The sequence below is a fragment of the Taeniopygia guttata genome, chromosome 1A (assembly GCF_048771995.1).
Source record: "Taeniopygia guttata chromosome 1A, bTaeGut7.mat, whole genome shotgun sequence".
NCBI lineage: Eukaryota > Metazoa > Chordata > Aves > Passeriformes > Estrildidae > Taeniopygia > Taeniopygia guttata.
The window spans coordinates 29,298,594-29,313,206 of record NC_133025.1 but is presented as its reverse complement, the minus strand read 5'-3'; the positions used below and the strand labels follow the sequence as shown (position 1 = coordinate 29,313,206).

General features: G+C 37.8%; 1 protein-coding gene across 2 annotated transcripts in view; it reads left to right on the top strand.

Annotated features, from left to right (window-relative positions):
• NELL2 (neural EGFL like 2) overlaps positions 1 to 14,613 on the top strand; it is a 132,711-nt gene that overhangs the window by 35,439 nt on the left and 82,659 nt on the right. The window lies entirely within an intron of this gene.

Sequence of the window (14,613 nt, the reverse complement as noted above, 5' to 3'; positions counted from 1 at the left end):
AGATGCACGCACTTCTTTGTTCTGTGAATATTGAGATTTTTTTTTACTAGTTTCATCACTGTTCTACTGCTGTATAAAACCTCTAAAAGAGTGTAGAGAAATACATAACTGGTTAAAGTGACATGTTGTAAGATAAAACTCAGGAAGACATTTTGTACTCCATTGATCTAGCTCCCACAGGAGTTTATTAATATTTAATTGTGTTAGAAGTTACACAAACCATCCCTTTTTATGAAACCTTATTAACTTACTCAAGTAGATTAATTCTAATTAAGAGGAACTAAGAATTCAAATACTTTTAAAACACAGCTACACAGAATTTCCATGCATATGAGATGACTCAGGGTAATTGGTAATTCAGGAATGTGACATGTGTGGCATTCAAGCCTCTGTTGAGGCTATTTGAATCTCTGACCATGCTGGCAGAATTTGAAAATCTGATCCTCTGAATTATGTTTTTGTAATGTACTGCCTGTAAATTGAGTTGGGAATTCTCTATCTATGTGTTAATGGGGAAGCACTCACATCATATAACTTCTTCCAAAGTTGTTTTTATTGGGAGTCTTGACAAAAGTCAAGAAATGTGAATGAGCATTTGGACCTTGTCACAGAGCATTGTTACTTCTTTGAATTAAGATGCAGTTCTGGAACAGCACACTGATGTTTACTCTGAAATTTCCTGTTTTATATTCTTAATGTCATCAAAGTGTCTTAGCTTTGAGTGTGGCTAATTTGATGCCAGTACATAATTCAATTTATAAATAACATGCATACATACTACTTTCTTGACAAACTACCTGGAAAATAATTAGATCAGAAAACATAAATAAAAATTGATTTTGAAATTTTTTTCCTAATTTTATCTAGATTATTTAAAGTGACTTTTAAAATAAATCACACAATTTTTGCAGTGGCTGAATTCTGGGAACCAAAGGACAGAGAACATAAATTGGAACCTCATTGGCAGGGTAGTTAAGTTTCAGTGAGAACGGAAGTTAGAGGCAGTGGAGGCTACAAGACTCTGTTATTCTCCAGGCCAATTTGGTGGAAATGCTAAGTTGTCTCTGAGTTCATATACATATGCCAGCTGTATTCTGTCTTGGTGTCTTCGGGTCAGGGTCTGAGCTGATTGAGGTCAGTGTGCTTGTTGAACTTGGTTCTTGCTGTAGGGGTTCAAAGCTGAGTTGCTCCATTTGGATAGGTTCTGAGAATAACTTGATTGTTTTCAGTGCTCAGAACAACAGCAAAAGATGTAGCTTCTGACTAGATAATATAGAGCAAACACAGATGGCTAATAATTAGGAAAACAGATAAGGGGTTGCCCCCAATTAGGGAGTGTTGCTCATGGAGCCATATCCTTGGTTTTGGATAAGCAATCATAAGTGCTGAGAAAAAATGGTGCCTGATAGACTGTTCTTTAGCTGGATTTAGTTTTTGTTTCAAGACAGAACATGTATGGATATTGATGTTTCTTTCCTGGTATTTGTTATCCCATACCAGATGATGGGTTGTTTCTGCCAGACTGTTGTTTGAGCAGAAGTGCCCAAGCAGTGACAGCTGCTGGAGCCTTGTGGCTGTGTCTCACTCCCCCAGGGCTGAGTGCTTCCCTCCACACTTCTTTCTTCCTTCTGCTGGTGTTAAAACAAGTCACCAAAAATCAAAAGAGTGAGTTTGGATTTAATGACAGCTGGCAGAGTTAAGAGTACAGCACTTGGGGCTCTTTCAGTGACCAGCAAGCAGGCTTTCTGGGATTTTTTTTTTTTTTTCCTTAGTGATGGAGGATGGAGTCTCTCTGCATGGCTTTAGACATGTAGAATTTGGGAATACAATTTGAAGTAGCTTCACTTATACTAGTAAATGAAGTAGGGCAGGCACTTGTGGCTCACATGGCTGAAGTCTCTTCCCCTTTCCCACCCCCGGCAGATTATCTGCATCCAGATGGTTGGCTGTGAATGGCCTCTGATCAGGGCTGTGCCCCCAGCTTGTGCTTGGCACTGCTTCAGAGCATCTCGGCTGGTGCAGTGTGACATGGTGCCATGATGTGTGCTAACACTCAGACTGCAGGGAGAGTTACACACCATAACCAAGCATTTTCAAGCCTGCTGTCATTTTCTGTTGCATTTACCTGATTTGTTTCATTTACTAGTTGTGGACATCAGCAGTTTGGCTCTCTTGATAATGAGCTGCAAAGACTGACACCTCCAGAAGGCACTTGGTGCTGAGAGGGGCTGGAAAGGATGGGATTAGTTGCCTTCTGGAACTGGACATCTCCTTCCATGGCTTGTGTACAGAGCCCAGGTGATTAGATCAGATACTGAACTTTTAGACAGCTGAAGTTGTGAGACTAATCTTACATCAGTTACTCTGATGTGATCAGGTATGTAAGATAGGAATGTAAAGTGCTGGATTTTTAAGCCTGATTCTGGCATTAACTTTATATGCTAAGAGACTTTCCCACGCTGCCAAATCCTAGAAATTAAATTTCAGATCAGTCCAGCATTTACATTTTGGACAGCGAAGCTTTGTTTTGTCTTGTTCAATGACATTTTCAACACTTTGAAAATTTCAGCACAACTGTCTATTCATGTTTTTCTGAAATGTTTACTTTACTGAAGAACACTTAGTAAAGAATGGTTTAGATAATTTTTTTTTAAACTAATATTGCTTTGACTTCGGTTCGTTTTGTGAGCCAAAATTAAAAAGCCACAAAACAAACAAAAAAACCAAACCCTGACCTTCTTGCCTAACTCCATACTTTCCTTTCAGGCCATTCAGACAACTTGTACTGTTTTGTCTTGTGTGAAGGTCGATGCTGGTAGCGTGGGGAATGGCAATGAATGCAAATTATTACTGTGTTTTCTATTAGCTGTAATGGGCTGAAAGAAGCAGCAGTCTTCCAGGGCAGATGAATGGAGCAGTGTGTTGGATGTATGTTTCAGCTGTAGACAATGTAAAACTCAGTCCAGCTACCACAGTACATTTTAGTTCAATGGGAGCTTCCTGTGGAGAATTGTTGGGAGCTGGAAGGAAGAGACCACTTATTTCTATGCTCAATGCAATTTTAAAGAATTCTGAGAAGGTATGTGCAAAAGATCATTAATTTTTTCTCTCCTCTGCTTTTGTGGTGATAGGCACCAAAACGAATTGTGGAGAGATTAAGCTTGCCTACTGACCCTATAAATATTGCTTTAGACCACAGGCTTGGCTTAAGAAGTACAAGGACAAGTTCATTTATTTTAAGTGAATTGTGGAAAGACTGCCAATGTCTTAGCAGCTGAGAGAAATGGTGCTTGGTCAGCAGATCTTATGGTAATGTTTCTATTAGTCAGTGTATTAACACCAAGGCATCACCTCCAAAAGCTATATGCATTCTTTTTAAATTGAACAAGTGTATTTTAAACAAACTAGGTGATTTTTGTTTTTATAAGACCAGAAATTATATTTGTGCCAGTATCTGGTGCAGTAATAATTCCCATCTCCAAAGACTGATTTCCAGGAAGCAATTACTCCCTTCTCATCACTCTCTTCCTCCCAGTGACACTGCAGATACTTATTGACCTAATAGCAAACTGTTTAAATCCATCCCAACAGATTCCAGTAGAGGTTAAAATCTGAGCCATTATGCTCAAATCATCAGGCTGTGATATTTACATATACCTGTTCATTTTTTTTCCTGAGACAGGACATTTGATGTGTTTCCGGTGCATTGTAGCCAAATCCACAGTGTAACACAAGTATTTTAAGCAACTGTGAGAAGCATTGGGGTAGTACCTAATCAGCTCACGGTTCTGGTGCTAGCAGGTGTCGAGAGAGAGTGTGTAAGGGGGTTCTATAACTTGGGAAGGATTTTAAACAAAATAATTAAAACACAAATATGGACATTGTAGTTCTTAGTAACATGCATGGCTTTCTGATGCAGTGATCTGTCTTGCTATCTTGCAGAAAATTTTAATTTTATGATTAAAAATAAAGGGATTTCCCCTCTCACTCTTCATAATTCACCCATTTTTCTCCAAAAGCTAGACACTCTTCTGCAAACTCCAGCACTTATAGCTTACTAACACAGAGAGAAGGAGCTGTGAAAGTCCATCTGCTCCTTCGTTGCAGCAGCAATTGAGCATCAGCAAAAGTGCAGAATTTTTATTTGGAACTTAAGGAATATTGGTTAAACTTACTCTGAAATTCATAATTAATCCACGTAGTTTGAAGCATTGTGGACTTAGGCCTCTGCTGTTTACCAAGTTCCATATTTTTACAAAATTGCCACTTTTTCCCCTGGGTTTTCATCCTCTAGCCTTAGGTGACTTCCATCAGTAGCAAAGTGGGATGCCAGCCCCTGCCATGTTCAGCCAAGTGCTGGAGAAGTTTCTGCATTCAGTGTGGCACAGAAAGAGGCTGCAACTTGGAGAAGTGATTAGTCACTGACTGAACAGGTCATTTTATCCTTGCAGTAAATCAGAAAAAGGGAAATGGAAGAACATCTCCAGCAATCTGGCTGGAACACAGCATGAGTCTGAGGGCTGTGGGCAGCCAGCAGGCTCAGGGTGGCAGAGTAGGCATCAGTACTGGAGGAAGAAAAGGCAGTTTTTAGCAGTTAAACCATGATTTCTCATTTATCATAGTTCTTTTAAAAATGCACGTTTTAGAATATAAAGGAGAAGCAACATTCTGCTTGATAAAAAAATAGTTGCTTTGTGATTTTAAATACTTATATGTGGCTTTTTAAAGAACATAAGTGTATATAGAGCATAAATTCTATTCTTCTGAGATTTCTTTTTAATATGAAAATTCAGATAAATTAGCCTACTTCAGGACAGTATTAAAAGATATCTTGAATATAGCCAGCACTGGATTGTTTTGTAGAGCTGTATTATTTACTATAACCTCCTGTTGCCAGCATGCAGAACTTCTGAATGCTATTTAGTAGAATAGTATCCATTCAACCTCTGCCTTCTGGATTTTCTGTGCTGAAATGACTCACATCAACCTTATTTTTCAGGCTTTTGAATTACATATAATGATAGTAGCACACTGGAATGACAAATAAAAAGCATTTTTATTGTACTTGTACTGTATTGTACACTTGTACTGCTGAGATTAATTACATTGTACTTTACCAGCTGTTTAAACCATTTTATTACTTCTTGTGACTTCGAAAGAAAGTCAGCATCCGTATTCATTCAGAAATAGGACACAAATAATTTTTCCAATTAAATACTTTTGCAAGAGGAAAAAACATGTCCTTGAACTCAGGTAAGGTCAATAAAATCGGTGGAGATGTTTTAGATTTACAAAGCTGTAACAGAAAAGCATACTTGATGCACCTGTCATTCCAGCATAGCGGCTACCATGTCAGTCTCACAAAAGGGCTGAGGTTAGAAGGGAGCTCTGGAGGTCTCCTGGTCCAACCCTCCTGCTCAAGCAGGGCTCTGTTGTGCAGACTGCCCAGGACTGGCCAGCCAGCATTTCAATGTCTACACAGATGGAGACTCCTCAGCCTCCTGGGCAATCTGTGCCAGTGCTCAGCCACCCTCACAGTAACAAAGTATTTTCTTCAGTCCAAATGAATTTTTATGTGTTCTGATCTATGCCCATTGCCTCTTGTCCTGTTACTGGGCACCACTGAGAGCAGCCTGTCTTTTTCTTCTTCAGTCATTTCTATCAGGAGTTTGCACATTTTGGGAAGATCTCCTCAGAGACTTCACTTCTCTGGGATGTGTAACATCTCAGGAAGTTGAGACACTCGAAGAATGTCTTGGGGGCCTTTCCTGTGCTGAAATCACAGCCACCAGAAGACAATGGAAGGAATCCCCTTGGCTTTGGTGGGCAGGGCCAGTTTAACCCTTGACCCAAGGTGCTCAGTCTTTGCTATATTTTCCATTGTAAAGCTATAGAAAATTTCAAACTACCCTTAGGCCACAGCAATATTTGGTTTATCTCTGTTAAATAGCCAATGACAGAATTGTTAGGGGATTTTTGCTGCTGAGCAAGTAGTCTCAGATGACCTTTGTTCTTCGTAAGCTGGGCAGTATTCCTCATCAGAAGAAAAACAGGGAGTCTTTTGGCTTGCAATTCCCCTCTGAGCCAGAAACCCATTCCTTGCATGTCTTTTATTCTCTATAAATTTAAATATCGTTTACAGTATAGTAAAATACATCTTACAGCATTTGGACTTTGCAAAATATTTTGCTATTTTGTTTCCTTTCCTACTTCCCCATGTCCTTTGAATTTCGTTGTTCCTTGTTAGCAAAGGAGGACTGGGAGGAGTCAGTGCTTGTGCCTGTCTTAGACCTTTCATGCATTGAAGTGTGGCTTCCTCCTAGCTGAGTGGCCTTTTAGCTGTTCTGGACTCCGTGCATTATGGAACTCCACTAGAAGATTCAAAGTCTGGAGGCAATGTATCAGTATACAAGGAGAACTCCAGTTAGTGGTAAAATCATCTAGTTTTAGTCTTACTGTGTGCCTGAGGAGTGAATACTAAAATAAAGTATGCTTAAGAAAAACCTTATTCATTAAAATACATTACTCTGGATATGTAGCAATCTGCACTAAAGAAGAAATTGGAAACATAATATTGGTAACTTTATTGGTAGAGAATTGAAAATATTTTTTTACATGCAGAATTTTGCTGTAGGCCATGCTCTACTCTCCTTATAACCTATTTTGTTGAGGTTATGTGGGAAAAGAGCTAATATTTTCCATTCCTTTTTCATTATATTTTTACCAGGGAGTTCATAAAATATAAAATACCTGCAGCGTATTATTATTTTAGTTTATTTCCAATGCAAATAAAACATTAACATATGCTAGATATGAATATATTTGCTTTCAGACAGCTGGGAGTAGACAGATTGGCAGTGTTCCAACTTCTAATAAGTTGGTACCCTAACTTTAGTAATGCTGATTTCACCAGAATTTACTTAAGTAGCTATAAAATAATAATTTTAAAAAAGCTGGTTCTCTTTATAATTACAAAAAGTAATCTAGGATATGTAAGCATTCACATGTGCTGTGTGTTGATTTCAATATGTTTGTTCTCAGCAGTCATGTGCTTATGTCACTCTATATGTGCATTATTGGTCTGTGAGGTTCTTTTTTGTTTGATTTGTTTTTTGGAGGGTAGTGGTGGGGTTGTTTTGGCTTTGTTTTAGGGTTTTCATGGGGGAAGTTGTAGCAGTTTTTTTTTTTTTTTTTTTACTCCCAGAAGCACTTTGCCAAATCAGCAGCTTGTAGCTGGTGTTGTAGCTTTTGCCTGGACATTTTATCCTGTAGATCTTGGAAATACCTATAGTATCAGTAGCAATCATCTTCAATGTGTGTGTGCTGTAAAAAAAAAAGAGAAAAGCCTTAGCTGAAAACCCATGAACTACAGGTTTTGGATAAGGTCACAGAAATGTAACATGTTGGAGGCAGAGTACTGAAGGAGTAAAGCCTTTGCAAAACCCAGCCAACCAACCAAATGGGATCCTTGGCTTGCACAGTTTTGCAAAGACCGGTTTGCACTTGATGTACTCTTGTTCAGAACAGAATTGCCACTTTGACAAGGATTGTTTGGATGGAAAGCTGGCCAGGGGGAGATGCTGGTAGGAGATATGGGAATGTACAAGAAGGCATACTTAACAATTTTTTGACAGTGCCTATGTCTGTGAAATGAAAAAAATGGCAAGGTTGTGAAGGCTGAAACTCAATAAATAAATTATTGGAAGAAAACTCACCACAAAACTGTCAATAATGTGATCTTATTTCCCCTGGAAGGGGTGGTAAAATATGAATGAAGTTGATTCAGTGAGATTAATATAAAATGATGTACACTGTTATCTTTTATTTGCCTTTTTGTGAAGATAGTAATTTAAACCCATGGCTTTCAGTCTTTTGCACTACAGAAGTTTGACATTTTTTTCAGTGGAAATATGTAGTGAATTAAACCATCTATTGCTTGGTATACTTCTCTTAACTACTGCTTGCAATATCTGAAGTGTGATGTATAGACCTCCAGGCTGTTATTGATCACTGTTTCTGTATCTGTCAGCTCATAAAATATATTAATCTTCAAATAATGGTCACTTAGTCCCATGTGAGACACAATTTTAAAATGGAAATCTTGTCTGATATGGTGTAACAGACGTTTATTCTGCTTTTCTCATCTGCTGCCTTCAAAAACATCATTGCAGTCCTCTTTATTTGAAGAGTTTCTGCAGATTGCTTTTGTCCCTGTACCAGTCACAGGACTGTGTCTGAGGTGTTTATGTAACTCTGTTCTGCCTCTGTTCTGCCAATATAGAGACTTTTTATTATTTTTTGCCTTTTTGGGGGCTTTTATTTGTTACCAGGTTCCACTAAGAAGAATGCCCTGTTCATTTGTTTCAGAGGGCAGTAGACCATCCTAAGCCTTTCTCTACAGGGTAGCTGACTAGTTTATTTTTACCTTCTAGTTGAAATGATTTGTGTAAGATTCTGATTTTAAGTGTAATTTTGGTCTCCCCCTTCTTGCTTTAAATTATTTTCAAGTACAATTTTGACTGTTTTCCCAATTTAATTTTAATTTGTGATATTTGTTAAAATCCCCTAACATTATTTTACATCTAGAATATTTTTTTTTCCTAACAGATGAAAAAAATTGAAAATACTACTAGGTTTCCTTTTTTTTCTGATGTTCAGTGTATGGATACATAGTAGTGTTAGAATTACAGTGACATTGTTTAATGTAATAAATTGGTTCAGAAGACACCAGATTTCAGTTGTAGGATTCCTCCCACCCCCACCATCCTGAAATCAAAGCAAGTAAATATGCTTGATTCATCTGGAAAATAGACACATAACCTGTTTTTTCTAGTAAGTGAGCACTTCAGATACTTTGAAGGTAGGGAAGATGAACAGGCATGCTTCGCTCTATGTTATTATTTTGAGAAAGACATAAATTCAGGTATTATTTCCTTAAGATGTCTCATTAAGTTATATTCATATTGACTAAAGTGCAATATTTCTCTCTCGGCTAATTTTACAGGCTTGTAAAGGGGGAGTTTGTATTGTAGATGTTTTGATCATGCTTTATCTAGAAACCTTGTAGATTCTTAAGGCACCTAAAGGAGAAATCAAATCTGAGTATAGCACAGAAGAGAAAAAAATCTTGCGTATGGTTGTTGTGAATTTCTCAGACAGGCTGCTTAATAGTAGTAGTGTATGATTTTGGGCTGCTTATCTGTTGTCCATTGTCTTTGACTCTTTATGAATAGAGTTGGTAGTACAATATGAGCCCTTAACCACATGTTTTTTCATTTTGCTAATTTTGCAGTATTCTGTTGGTGAGTTGCTGTGAAAAAGTATGGGAATAAATTAATACATTTTTGAAGTAGAAAGTTAAAATATACATATAAATTAATAAAGGAATCACATCTTTGGGGAATCACTGATTCTATCAGTGCTAGTCACTTCTTAAACACCCTCTTTTAAGAGCACAGGAGCAGACAATTCCAAAATGTTGGAAGTCAAGCAGATGAGCCAGAAGGTCAGCTTGACTGAAAGGGGATCTTCTTTTTGATGGAGCTAAGGCACAAAAGAAAGGTATATGCCCAGTGGAAGCAAGCTCAGGGCACATGGGAGGAATACAGAGATGCTGCTTGCCACTGTAGGGAGAAAAGTGCTGCAGCCGAAGCTCAGTTGGAGTTGAATACAGCAGCATATAGATAAACAGACTTGACTGCACAGTGTGTGAATTCTGTCTGATGTCTAGAAAGATCCTCCTAAGGATGATAGGAGTATTAACTGATGTGATTTTTAAAAAATTATCAGCAACTGTAAAGCTTTCTTTCACTAAAGAAAAAAAAGAGTAGTTTCATTAACAGTTGCTATGAATTCCAGCTTACTGTTTTTCTGTGATGAATCGGAGTATCAACAGATACATTTTGGAGAAATTAGCTGTGATGTAGCAGAATCTGTGAACATCTGCTCCAACTACTTTTAAATTTTTAATTATTTCAAATCCTGAACCGACTTTAGGCATGAAGTACTGTATTGTTTGGAATGCACAATGGATAATAGTAACTTCTAGAAGCCTTGAGAAACAGCATGTTAGATGTACATTGGTTTCTTCTAAAAACTATCTTTTGAGTATTTCTGAAGTATAGGTAATACCTAATTTTTTTTAATATTAGTTTTTGGTTAAATATTATTAGATCATAAACATTGGGAGTGAGTATATAAAAAATGTAGAAAGCCAGTTTGCGTAACCAATTTTAATCAAAATTTCCAAAAATATATTTACACTGCTGTCTGTGTTAATCTTTTGCTGAACTAATGCTAAGGACTTAGCTTAAGAATGTTAAATACAGTAATCTGGAGTGTTTGTGATTATGCCAACTAATCCTGTCATTCTGGCTGAAGGGAGGGATGGAAGGATTGGCAGATTCCTTATATGGGAACAGAAGTGGATGGAAGAAGAGTTGGGAGCATGAAACCCTTCAGTTGCTCTACAGAGCTAGGTGCAGGTGCTTTGAAAGAAGTAAGATCTAACAACAGCAATGGATGAGGTGCTCAACTCCTGGGAATGTCTGAGCACATTAGACTGGCCTGCGCCAAGAAGGCAAATGTGAGTATTGCTGTAACAGCCAGCTTAACCAGGGGCTGCTGTTCGTAGGAGAAGTGAAAGCACTTGGATCTGAAAGGAAAAGAAATACAGTGAGATGGGTGCCAGGTCACAGGATGCCGTGCCTTCACTAGGGAGGTGGGTACAGCAAAGTGACAGTGCAAAATTTCTGGATAAAACATCTGTGGAAACTATTCTGGACCAAGGATATTCTGGTTGAGAATAAAAGCATCTGTATGGTGCCTGATAGTTGTTTAAATATGAGTGTAGTCTGTGAGTACTTAAATGATCTATCAAGCTGTTGGTCAAAATCCTCCATGACTGTTGGAGGTAGCTGTAAATTTTTTGAGCAGAAGCTGCGTGGAACCTTTGATTTGGGAGCATGGAAACAACTTCCAAGTTTTTTTCACCTTAAATGCCAGCTTTACTATATGGTGGTGGAGCTTGTAGTTTTGTAGTTTGCATAGGATCTTTTTAATACTGTCAAATGAAACTGTCAAAATCTGGGACAATGCTGCCACTCAGAGACACTTGCCTTTTACTGAACATGTTCACATGATTTGTGTCCACAAAGGTGCAGAAAGCCAACATCTCAGTAGTCATGTGCAAAAATTTGTCTTCTAAAATTATCCATAGTTGGTGCACTCTTTTTCTTCATGGCAAATCTGGGTAAAATATCCTAATGAATAAAACACATTATTTCCTCTCTGCCACCTGTTGGACGTATCTGGGGAGCACCTTGTAAGCACAGCTGCAGGAGTAGGTGCATTGGTCCATGGATGGTTTTAATTTACAGCAAAGGAGAACACAAGGCTCTTTTTATGTAGTAAATTAATGCTGATTGGTGATACCTGTTTAGCTCTCATAGTTTTCAAAATATTGACTCAAAAGTATGCAAGTCTTTACAAGTTTTTAATTAATTTAATAAATTCTCAATACTCCATCTGAATCAGTTAATTTAATTTCATCTTACATATGAATGCCTGTGACTTGAAGCATTCTGATGGGTGTATGGGTGGATTTAAGCATATCTTGAAGTATAAGCTGCTCTAGGGAGGTGTCTAGTTTTCCAAACACTGCTATTTTCTCTTAACAAAGTTTTCAGAAAAGTATCTTTTACAACTAGCCCAGCAGTCCAGCTGAGAAAAGGTGGAACAAAGTACAAATTTCCTTGTCAGCATTTGATAAAATACCTATTAGCACTTTCACTAAATATAGCTGTGTTACTGGTGTTGTGGATAGCTGACATGAGGAATCTATCAGATAATGTCTATTCCCATCTGTATGGGGATTAAGCAGGCCTGTAATATTTGCCTTGGAGTTCTTTTGGTCTGTCAGACTGTTTTGCTATTTATAAACCTTTAATATAATTGTAATACATTTGTCATTTAATTAATATTAACCTCAATTGCTTTTCCTCTCTTGACACCCTCTAAGGCTTTTGTCTAAAGTGTATGATTTTATAGTTTGACACTTTGCTGTGAAAGTTGTTTGGGTATTGGGATTGTCAACATAGTGAATTTGTCATAAAATTATTGGTCATTTTGTTCACATTAGGCATGCCCAAGTTTTTAAATACTATGTATATAGTACAAAATACTCCTGTTCTCTTCAACAACCAGAATATGGTCCATTGCACTAAAGCCAATGACGCTTTGCATGTCATTCAGTGGAACTGTTTTGGCTGCTCTGTATAACCAAGGTAAAGTTGCAGTGTGAATAGCAGTAATGACCTTTTTAAGGGAAGCTGACATCAAACACATTGATGGAAGAGTCTCCACACTGGATCTTTGCTTACCAAGAGAGATCTCCATTTGTGCAAGTAGTGTCCATTGGCTTTGATTGGCTGCAGCCTCTTTCTCAGACTCTCCTGTCTGGCAGCCTACATTAAAAGTTTTACTCATCTGTTAGGTCTATTTGCCCTAGCTGAACTGCTGTCAATAGAGTTTTTAGTCATGTTTTCACTGCTTTGTCAGAGTTCAGATTACCTCTTTAATCTTTAAGGGTGACTCAAACGGCCTGTGATGAATTCTATAGAAGATGTCTCAGCAATGCCACATAGGATAGATGAATTATGTAATTTCCTTGTAGTAGTTGGTGGAAATATAGGAAATATGAGAGCTGGGGGAAAGAATTCAGGATTTCAGATTGACTCCTTGCCACTGTGACTAAACAGCCTGTTAGTATTATTGGAGGTGTCTCACACTGTAAATACTCTTTAGTGATTCTAGGACTAAGTATAGAGCAATGACTTTGTGTCTTAAATGTACTAGAAACATTTAGCTTTTCCAGCTAATAAGAAGTAAGACACAAATAGTAATTGGTTCCTTGTTGTGATAAAATTTCAAATACATTTTTCTTTTTTCAGCTGAGGAAGCAGAAGCAGATATATGCAGCTTTTCAGCAGTGATTGACTGTAAAAATTTGCAATATATTTTTCAGCTTGAAATTCGGAATAATTTTGAATTGTTGAAGGAGATGGCATGAAATGAAGTAAGTCTGCAACCTCACTGATTGTAGCAACAGAGGAGTTTGTGCTTTCCAGAAAACGAGCAAAGAAGAAATAATGCCCAAATCTCAAAGATAAATGAGAAAAGAGTAAGAGCCATGCCTAGTAATGATGTGGCTGTCAAAAGAAAGAAATTCGGGGAAGGTGGTGATTATCTCTGTACTTCTAAGGACAGAGCCACACTGTGGTTCTGTGCTATGTAAGCTTGCAAAGTGGATTAGTGGGACTTACACAATGCCTAGGCCTTCATCTCTGAACAGCAGAGAATATAATCAAAGAGATTCCAAGGAGGAGGTAGGAAAATTAAGTGAACAAGACAGGTTTGGGTTTTTTTCTGTGTGAGATAATTTTGGGTGTGTTTTCTCCCTGCCAACCAACCAACATAAGTGAACAAAGAATTAAGCAACATAGACTTAATTACCAGTTTTTAGGTTGTCAATTCATAAACAGACAACTTTCACAAAACTGCAAGTCCTATCTGCCACTCATTGGGTGGTTGCGAATACAAGAAATTAAAGTGGTTTGAGGAGTTGACCAACCTTTCTGCTTTCCCTTGGTGATAAGTCTGAATCCAGACTAGCTGAGATATCACAGGGAAGTGTGCATTCCTCAGGGGAAGGCATGCACAATCTAGACAGTGAAGGTGATAAATGCAGGAATGAGAAAATGTACTACTTGACATTCTGAGAATGCAAGTGAATGGATGGCAGGAGTTTGCTGGGTCATGGAGTTTGCATGGACATTTAAAATAACACAAAAAGAAAGGTTCATTTGGAGGCCAGTGGGAAGAAGAATGGATTGTGGAAGAGAAGTTATGGTTTAACAAACTTGATAATTCATTGAACTAACAGAACAGCAAGTGGGCTCCTGAAAGGTTCCTTTTGCTGGAAGAGCACAGAGAAGATTCCATGTCATCACAATGTGTTAAATAATACTAAAGGATAGTTGCATTATTAGTACAGCTGTGTAAATATAAGCAGACTTGCTAATAATTTTTTAGATCCTGTACATAGATGCTTACCAGTGTAATATCACTTTCTGCATACAAATAGATCGAGAGTAGTCAAACTTCTAAGCAGGTTTTGTAGGCTTCCTGTTTCATCTTCTTAGAAACCTCTGTTTTGAAATATGTATTATTTTTAGGTACTGGGGGAATGTGGAAATTTGATGGCAAGAGGAAATGGTTGGTGTAATTCAGCTGTAGATGAAATCCTACATAGGCAATAACTATCAAGATCTGGAACAGCTAATCATCAGGGAATGTCTTGACTGTGACTCAGTCTATTGAATGAAAGGACTTAGGAAGATGAAGGATGATATGCTTCCCCAGAGAGATAGGAATCACAAACTAATCAGAGTATCCTGGGAAGCATCTAGCCAAGCAGAAATTAAATCTTCACTGGACTTTTCCATTTACACAGTACTAGTCCAGATGTTCATGTTGCTGAAGCATCTTTATTTCTGAAGGAATATAAAGACAGGAATCACCAACATTGGGGATGTTCACTGGTTGTGACAGTTG